The 7869-nt window shown below is 41.3% G+C and overlaps 1 pseudogene; it reads left to right on the top strand.

Annotated features, from left to right (window-relative positions):
* Positions 1–4367: 4367 nt before the first annotated feature.
* On the top strand, positions 4368–5106 carry LOC109439699 (small ribosomal subunit protein eS26 pseudogene; annotated as a pseudogene).
* The last annotated feature ends 2763 nt before the right edge of the window (positions 5107–7869 follow it).

A 7869-nucleotide genomic window follows, 5' to 3' on the forward strand; every position in this document is an offset into this window, starting at 1 on the left:
TGTACTTTACATCCCTGTGACTATTTTGTAACTACCAATTTATTCAACTAAATTGAATAAATGAGCCTGATTGTTTAAGGTAAGTTTTAGTTGTTGGGCGAGTTAAACATTACCTAAGCATCAAATAAAAGTGGTTATTAATATTTTTATAAATATTAAAATAAAATTTATAGGCTAACCTTAATAAAAATGTGTTTTTGAAAACTTACTTTAACAATTAACATTAATTTTAAACCCAAGCAACTATTAATAGTCCTTTCTGTACTCAAAATTCTCCTCCAGACATCAACTTCACTGACAATAGTAAAAAGAGTTCCCTTTTATCATGAAACTCTGAATGTTTTAAAATTTAGACTGAAACATCTTAATATATGTCTCTTGTCTCTTAAATACTACATGAGTACAAGGAAAGAAAATCTTTATAACTAGGTGAAGTGTTGGATGATGGAATGAATGGATGGATGTTAAGTGATGGATGTCGACTAAACTTGTGGTAATCATTCCACAAGTATAAATATATCAAATCATTATGTTGTACATCTTAAATTGATACAATATTATATACCTATTATGCCTCAATAAAACTGGGTGGGGGGTGAAGGAAAAACAATACTACACAAGTGCAAAGTCAAACCAAGTTCTCGTGCATACACCAATTTAAATACTTTGACTCCTGTATAACTTTTTGTGATTAATGAAAAGCCAAATGGTATCTCTTAGAGTTGTACTGAAATGCTGCATTCCAAATTTACTTGAAAAATAGAGAAAATGTCTTAGCAACTTGATTTTCTCCAAACTATGATCCAGGCTTTACTAAAAATTTATTACTTGATCTACGTAACTAGAGCAGCCTCTCAGCCCCTTCTTTTATCTGGCCGGGATTTTTTTTATTAGTCAGGTGATATTCCCTAAAACATAGTTATTACAGATTGATAATATCTGTAAATATAAACTATAAGAAGCATGTCTGCCACGTCTCTGGGCAACATAAAGAAGCTCCTCTCTATTCACTTTGCTGACATCTCCCCCATTGTATCAATATTTACTATCCCACCCAATTAATGTGCTTCGTTATTCTAAACTCAAAATGAGTAAGAAGTGAGACCTGAACGAAAGGCTCTTCTGCTTTACAGATGATCTCTTCCTTTGCCTTAAGAAATTTTAGAAGAAATACAGCTTGCTACACTCTGACTCATAGCTGTGCACCACCTTATGGAGTGGGGAAAGTTTGCAGGGAGAATTCCAGAGCCACATCTTCAGCATCCTCTGTGTGCTGAACTGAATGTGAACAAACCAAGCGTGAGTCTATGTATATAGAAATCCATAATGTGGGCCATCTCCAGTTCCTTCCCCTCCTCACACAACCTCCCTCAATAGCTGGTTTCATGTACCTCCGATGCTTTTCCTTTACAGGAGGTAGAAAGTGAAAAGACTCAAGGATTATCCTCCTGTGGTTTCTCAATGAGAGCTCTGTTGGCATTTCTATTCCTGGGGTGAGCATCTCCTGCAAACTGGGAGATGTTTCTCATCTCTAGCCACTAGCCAGTAAATACTGTTAGTCATTGGGAATTTGTGGGAGCTTTTTTGCTTGTCACCAACATAAGGGCAATTCTCCCCCCTCTCCAAGAACCCCTAGACCTCAATGGAACAGAGTAGACTTTCCACCACTGGTTTTAACCCCTTGAACTCTGAGTAGGGGCCCAGCTCTTTGCCATATCTCTGCTTTAACAGAACAAGTGGCCTTGTAAACAAATGAAGCAGCAAAGCTAATCTGTACAGACATTCCCTCCTTCATTGTTCTGTGGCCGTGAGGCACAGCACCCTGGGAGCAATGAGAGGCAGGAGTTTATGTTGTGATAGAAGCTTGAGCAGAAAAGGAGATGCTAGAACATTAGAGTTAGAAGGTATCTTAGCAGTCGTCTTGTCAAACACCTCATTTTAGAGATAAAGAAAATGAGATTTGGAATCGTTACCTGTAAAATATACTCCCAATGTTAGTTATTGCTGTGATAATTAGTAATTATTGTATTTACTACTATATTATTATTTTTATAATTATTTATTATATATTATTTTTATTATTATTGTATTTACTACATCTGTCTTAAAATTGCTTACCCTCATGGGAGGGTGTTTAGTTCAGGGGTTCACCAGAAGCCAACCCTGATCCAAGGACTTGGATGAAAGTGCTTTATTCTAGAGGTGACCCAGGAAGCACAGTGAGGATTGGGAAAGTGATGCAGTGTAGAGGCCATGCTGGGTGACCAGATCCACCTTCAAGACTGAAGCACTTATTCCCCAAGCTGCTGGGCGCATTGCTGGCAGCAGCTGACGGTCTCTGGGAATTGCTTTCACCCAATGTCATGCTCCTTTCCCAGGAGCAGCCTGTATCCAAGGACTGGTTGACACAAGGGTATATATGTCCAACCCTCATCTCCCGACTCTCAGCAAATCTGAATGGTCATCCCAGCTTTAGAGCTTCCTGTGGGGTCACTGACACCTTTGTTGAGACTGTCTCATCTTCAGCTTCTCCCTCTGCCTAATCCTGCTTGCTTTTCTTCCCCTGCAGGTGTTAACCCTTAAAAGACTCCCAAACAAATGTTCTGCTTGCTCATCTCCCTATCTGTACGCTTACCAATGAGTCTAACCTGCAAAGGTGGGCAGGAGGAGTTGTTCAAGAAAGCAGAGGCTAAAAAAGGGATTTTGGAACTGCATCCCATGCCAGCCAGCTGGCTATGAGGATGCATTTCTGGTTGTACAGGGAGCCCAGACCACCCTGCATAAGATAGCAGGGCAATTGTGAAAACTTCTGCCTGTTGGGAACTGAAAGATGGCAAACTGGTAAAAGGAGATGCACTACGAAGTGTAATGTATCAGGTATTTGAGAAATATGGGGAAATTAGTAATGCTAAGAAAAATGGATTGGATGGCTATTGCTGGAGGCATTAGATGATTTGGAAAAACATAATAGAAGGCACAAAATGATTAATCAGTAATTAAAGGCAAGATATGAAAGACAGACGGCCTCTTTTGAACACATGAAGAGATTCTCCTCTCCTGTTGACAAAGAGCAGAGAAATCTGAGGACCCATCCAGGATGGAATCATAACAATACCAGAACTCCCGAGAAGGCTGAACTCTCAACCTAGCCAGGTCTGCACTAGATCTGCCATAAGATCTGCTGGATCATATGGGCAAGAAGCATAGCCACTTGCATTTTAGCCTGGTGTTGAGCATATTCCTGCTCAGCTGACATCCATTCATTCACCCAATATGTTGGTTGGAATAGTATTCCCAGATACGGAATATTGTTCCTCCAGAAATCTTAAAAGCCCATTGGGCAATGTGTTTCCTTTTTCATGGTGGAAGGTGCATGATGCAATAATGTATCCTTTACTTCGGAGGGAAAGTCCGGACCTGCTCCAGACCACAGGATCCCTAAATATTTTATTGATAGGGATCACTTCTGAATCTTCATAGGTTTTGTCTTATCCTCTCTGGAGCACATGTGTCTTACTCAGGACTTTAACGTATTTGCCACTTGTTGCTCTTCTAGTCCGATTAGCATGATGTTATCAATATTGTGGGCTAGGGTGAAATTCTAGGGAAATGTCGGATTATATTAGGACAGAGGACAAGAATGCAAACCTATTTATTTGTCTTGTTCCTGTGTTGTTTTCAGTTTTATATGCCACATAACATTACTAATGCCTGTCACACCAATAAAATTTAATAAAAAATAAAAAAAAAAGAATGCAAACCTAGTCCCGGGGCAAGCCTATAAATATAGTATTTATAGTCTATTATAGTCTGTTCCAAGTGAATGCAAACTGTTTCTGGTCTTCCTTTCTGATGGGAATGGAAAAGAAAATATTTACCAGCTTAATGACTGTAGAGCACTTGGCTGAGGATCTGTTAATCTGCTCTATCGGAGATACCACACCTGGCCCGATGTACAATGAGTGTAAATATTTGGTTAAGTTTGTAGTAGGCTATTTTCAGGATCCAGCTGGCTTTTGTGTAGGCCAGACTGGTGAACTAAATGGCAATATGATGGGGCATCATTCCGTCATCCCTCAGGTCTTTAAGAGTGGTCCTGACATTTGCCATTTTTCCCATGATGCAATACACTTTCTGATTTGCTATATTGCTTGACTATCAGCGGTGGGATTGGGGTGGGTTCCACTTGATCTTCATGCTATAATTGCTTTTATTTCACTGGCCAAGAAACCTATGTGGGGATTTTGCCAGCTTCCAAATATGTTCATTTCAATTATGCATGTGTGATTGGGAAAACTACTACTTGGTCCAGGATCGAGACCATGCCATCTGCAGTGGAAAATGATACCGTTTTTGAAAAAACAGTTTCTAGGTGGCTACCGGCACTGTAAGCAATGGGGTAACACGTTATCATGTGGCCAGAACTGCCATGTTAGCTAGGTTCCGTCAGACCCATAATTGTAAGGTCAAGCAGACCCAGAGCAATCCATCCCCCTCAGGCATGAGCAGAGTTGAGGGGGATAAGGAACTGGCACAATCAGGTGTCCCAGGCCCTCTTGTCATCCACTGCTACTGAACTGTCCCTCAGCTCACACCTGTGGCCACATTTAGGGGTTGCGGGAGAGGGGTGATCCTTTATAAAAAGGTATGGAGAAGGATAAAAGCTGAAGTTGCTTCATACATGTGTCAACTCAATATGCCAAAATTGACAGCTGCTGCACTGAAGCCCCATTCATGGGTGACCTTAAAAGACAGGGTAGCTCTCTTGGGTCCTCGCTCTCAAGATGACCAAGAAAAGAAGGAACAGCGGTTGTGCCAAAAAGGGCCAGGGCCATTTGCAGCCTATTCACTGCACCAGCTGTGACCGATGCATGCCCAAGGACAAGGCCATTGAGAAGTTCGTCATTCAAAACATAGTAGAGGCCACAGCCATTAGGGAGATTTCCTAAGCGAGTGTCTTTGCTTCCTATGTAGTTCCCAAGCTGTATGTGAAACTACTGTGTGAGTTGTGCCATTCACAGCAGGGTAGTCAGGAATCGTTCCCGTGAAGCCTGGAAGGAGGGAACACCCTCACCCCAATTTAGACCTGTGGGGACTGTCCCATGACCTCCACCAAAGCCCATGAAAGGAGCTAAGTCCTTAACAACTGACCCAAGAAATATTCTCTGGGGGAAGAAATAAAATGGAAATTATACTTAAAAAAAAAAAAAAAGAAAAGAGGACAGGGGTAAGGGGAAATTCTTTCAATGTCTCAGTGAACAAAGCTTTGAACGGTATACTTGATCAATTACTTTGTGAGGAAAGAAAAGTGGCTCAAAGTTAAAATATATGTGGACTGAAGGTGTCCCCACCAAAACTATGTCAAGGCCCTAATCCCCAATGTGATGGTATAATTGACCCTTGAATTACACAGAATTTAGGGGCATCAAGCACTTGGTAGTGGAAAATCTACATAACTAGAGTCAGCCATAGCTGGTTCCCAAACTCTATTGAATTGAAAATACAATTGACCCTTGAACAATGTGGGTTTGAACTGTGCAAATATTTATATTATACACATATATAAATTTTTTAAATTTAAATCTAAAATAAAGTTTAAATCCGTGTGTAAGTGGACCTGTGCAGTTCAAACCTGCATTGTTCGAGTCAACTGTATGTGGAGAGGGGCCTTTGGGAGGTAATCAGAACTAGATTTGGCCATTATGATGGAAGCCTTGACAGTTGTATCTTTTGTTTTTTTGTAACGTAAGTGCCTGACTTAAGCTTTGATTGCTGAGGCATCTACTTCAAGGATGACTGTCTGGAATAAACACATTGTAAGCCAAGACCAGGTACACATGCACACACACTCCTCCCCCTCACCCCTGCCCCTTACTGAGGCTCCTCTGTTATAGAGATCTTGGTTGACCATTTGAGCCAGTTGGGTTCTTTTTTTCCTTCCTTGAGCTTTAAATTCACAAATAAAGTGTGAGACCCCAAAAACCTAGGCCCTACCTTGACTCCAATAATAGTAAAACACTAGGACTATTTCCTCTCTCTCCCTCTCTCTTTCTCTCTCTCCTGTGACCTTACTGTGTAGCCCCAGGTGTGCTGTGTAATTTCTAGGTCCTGTAAGTAATACACCTTTGTTTTTTTCAGTTTCCTGATGATTATTGCTGAATGTCATCTTGTAATCATAATAAGAACCACAAGTGTCAGTCCAACCACAACACTGGTTATCAACAGGCTGAGACCTGTACACACAGCCATGAAGGCGGGGCCCTCTTGATGGGATTATGACTTTACAAAAGGAGGAGAGTTATAAGATCGATCTCCGCCCTTCCACTCCCTCCCTGCTCAAGAAGGGCTATGTAAAGAGGAGACAGATATCTGCAAACCAGGCAGAGGGCCTTCACCGGACATGGAATTTGTTAGCACATTGATTGATCTTGGACTTCCAAGCCTCCAGAACTGTGAGAAATAAGTGTTTGTTGTTTAGGCTACCCAATCTATGGTATTTTTTATTATAGCAGCCCTAACTAAGACATGGACTCATGGTAACTGGCTTCACTGGTTGGTCAGAGGCTTAGAAGGAGAAAAAGTAGAAGAGAGGAAACATATAGGTCTAGGTTAGGAGCACGCGGATCTATAGGAATGGACATAGAGGTGAAGAGCTCTATACCACGTGTCAACACCCATCAAAGAGTGTCTACTACAGAAGAGGCATTAAACAACAAAGTAAACAGAGTGATTTAGTCAGATGACATCATCCAGTCATTGACAATCTGAGTGCTGGCACAATGAGTATGTGAATGAACTGGCCGTGGTAATAGGGATGGAGATGATTCATGGGACCAACACCCTTCCATTCAACAATGCTGATCTAGATATTGCTGATGCCAAATCAGTGTCCTGACAGCAACAGAAACCAATGCTAATCTCCTGATTCAGCACCATCCCTTGAGAAGCCACATGATGCCAAAATAACTACAGAGGGTACCAAAATATGTATACACATTTTAGGAAAGGAAAACAGTATTGAAATTATAATAATATATACTGATAACAAAAGATGAATACAAGTCACGTTTGACTTCTGCAATTACAAGAGATGCTCAGAGTGGTTACCATCGGCGTCCAGACACTTCTGATTACGGCGAACAACTGCTTGAGCAACGTTGACCAAAGTGTCCACTTGTATACATTTTTTTTGGCACTCCTGGTACATTTGACCCCTTTCATCCTAGGAGAAGCAGAAATTCATTCTGACTAGAATCAACACATGTTTCTAATGAGGAGTCTCATTTCCTGCCCATAGGGTCTGGTGAAGACTAACTGGAACTTGAAGCAAACATAAGCAGTCAGAAGGGCACATGGGAGGAGCTAGGGCTTATGGAAGTTCTCGTACTCTACATAATTATGAGAACCCTGAAGGAATGACTGTTTATAATAGAGCTCTGTGATTCTAACGTCCCCTTCCCTTAACTTCCTTTTCCCTTCTATAAATAACCCTCCATCTTGGCACAGGGGCCAGAGTGTGACGTGGCTTGCCATGTCTGCATGCACTGGGTTGCAACCCTTTCTTTTTCCCAAATAAATCCTTTTTGGTGACAAAACACCCAGTCGATATTATTTTTCAGTTGATAGAGTTTAGCCAGCATCACTAACAAGAGCTTACAAAATATTGGATCCACACAACATCACATCAGAACAAGGGCCCCCCTTTACAAAAAAGGAGTGTGGCACTGAACACATAACCGCTGGATCTACTGGTACTGTCCTGTAGCATGCCGTCCAGATACTGTTAGTCTAATACAGTGATGGAAGTCCTTTTGAAAGCACAACTAAGGTGCCAGCTCAGAAACAATAGACTGTGAGAATGAGGCACAC

This window comes from Rhinolophus sinicus, chromosome 1, assembly GCF_057876585.1.
Source record: "Rhinolophus sinicus isolate RSI-liver-muscle chromosome 1, RSI-T2T, whole genome shotgun sequence".
NCBI lineage: Eukaryota > Metazoa > Chordata > Mammalia > Chiroptera > Rhinolophidae > Rhinolophus > Rhinolophus sinicus.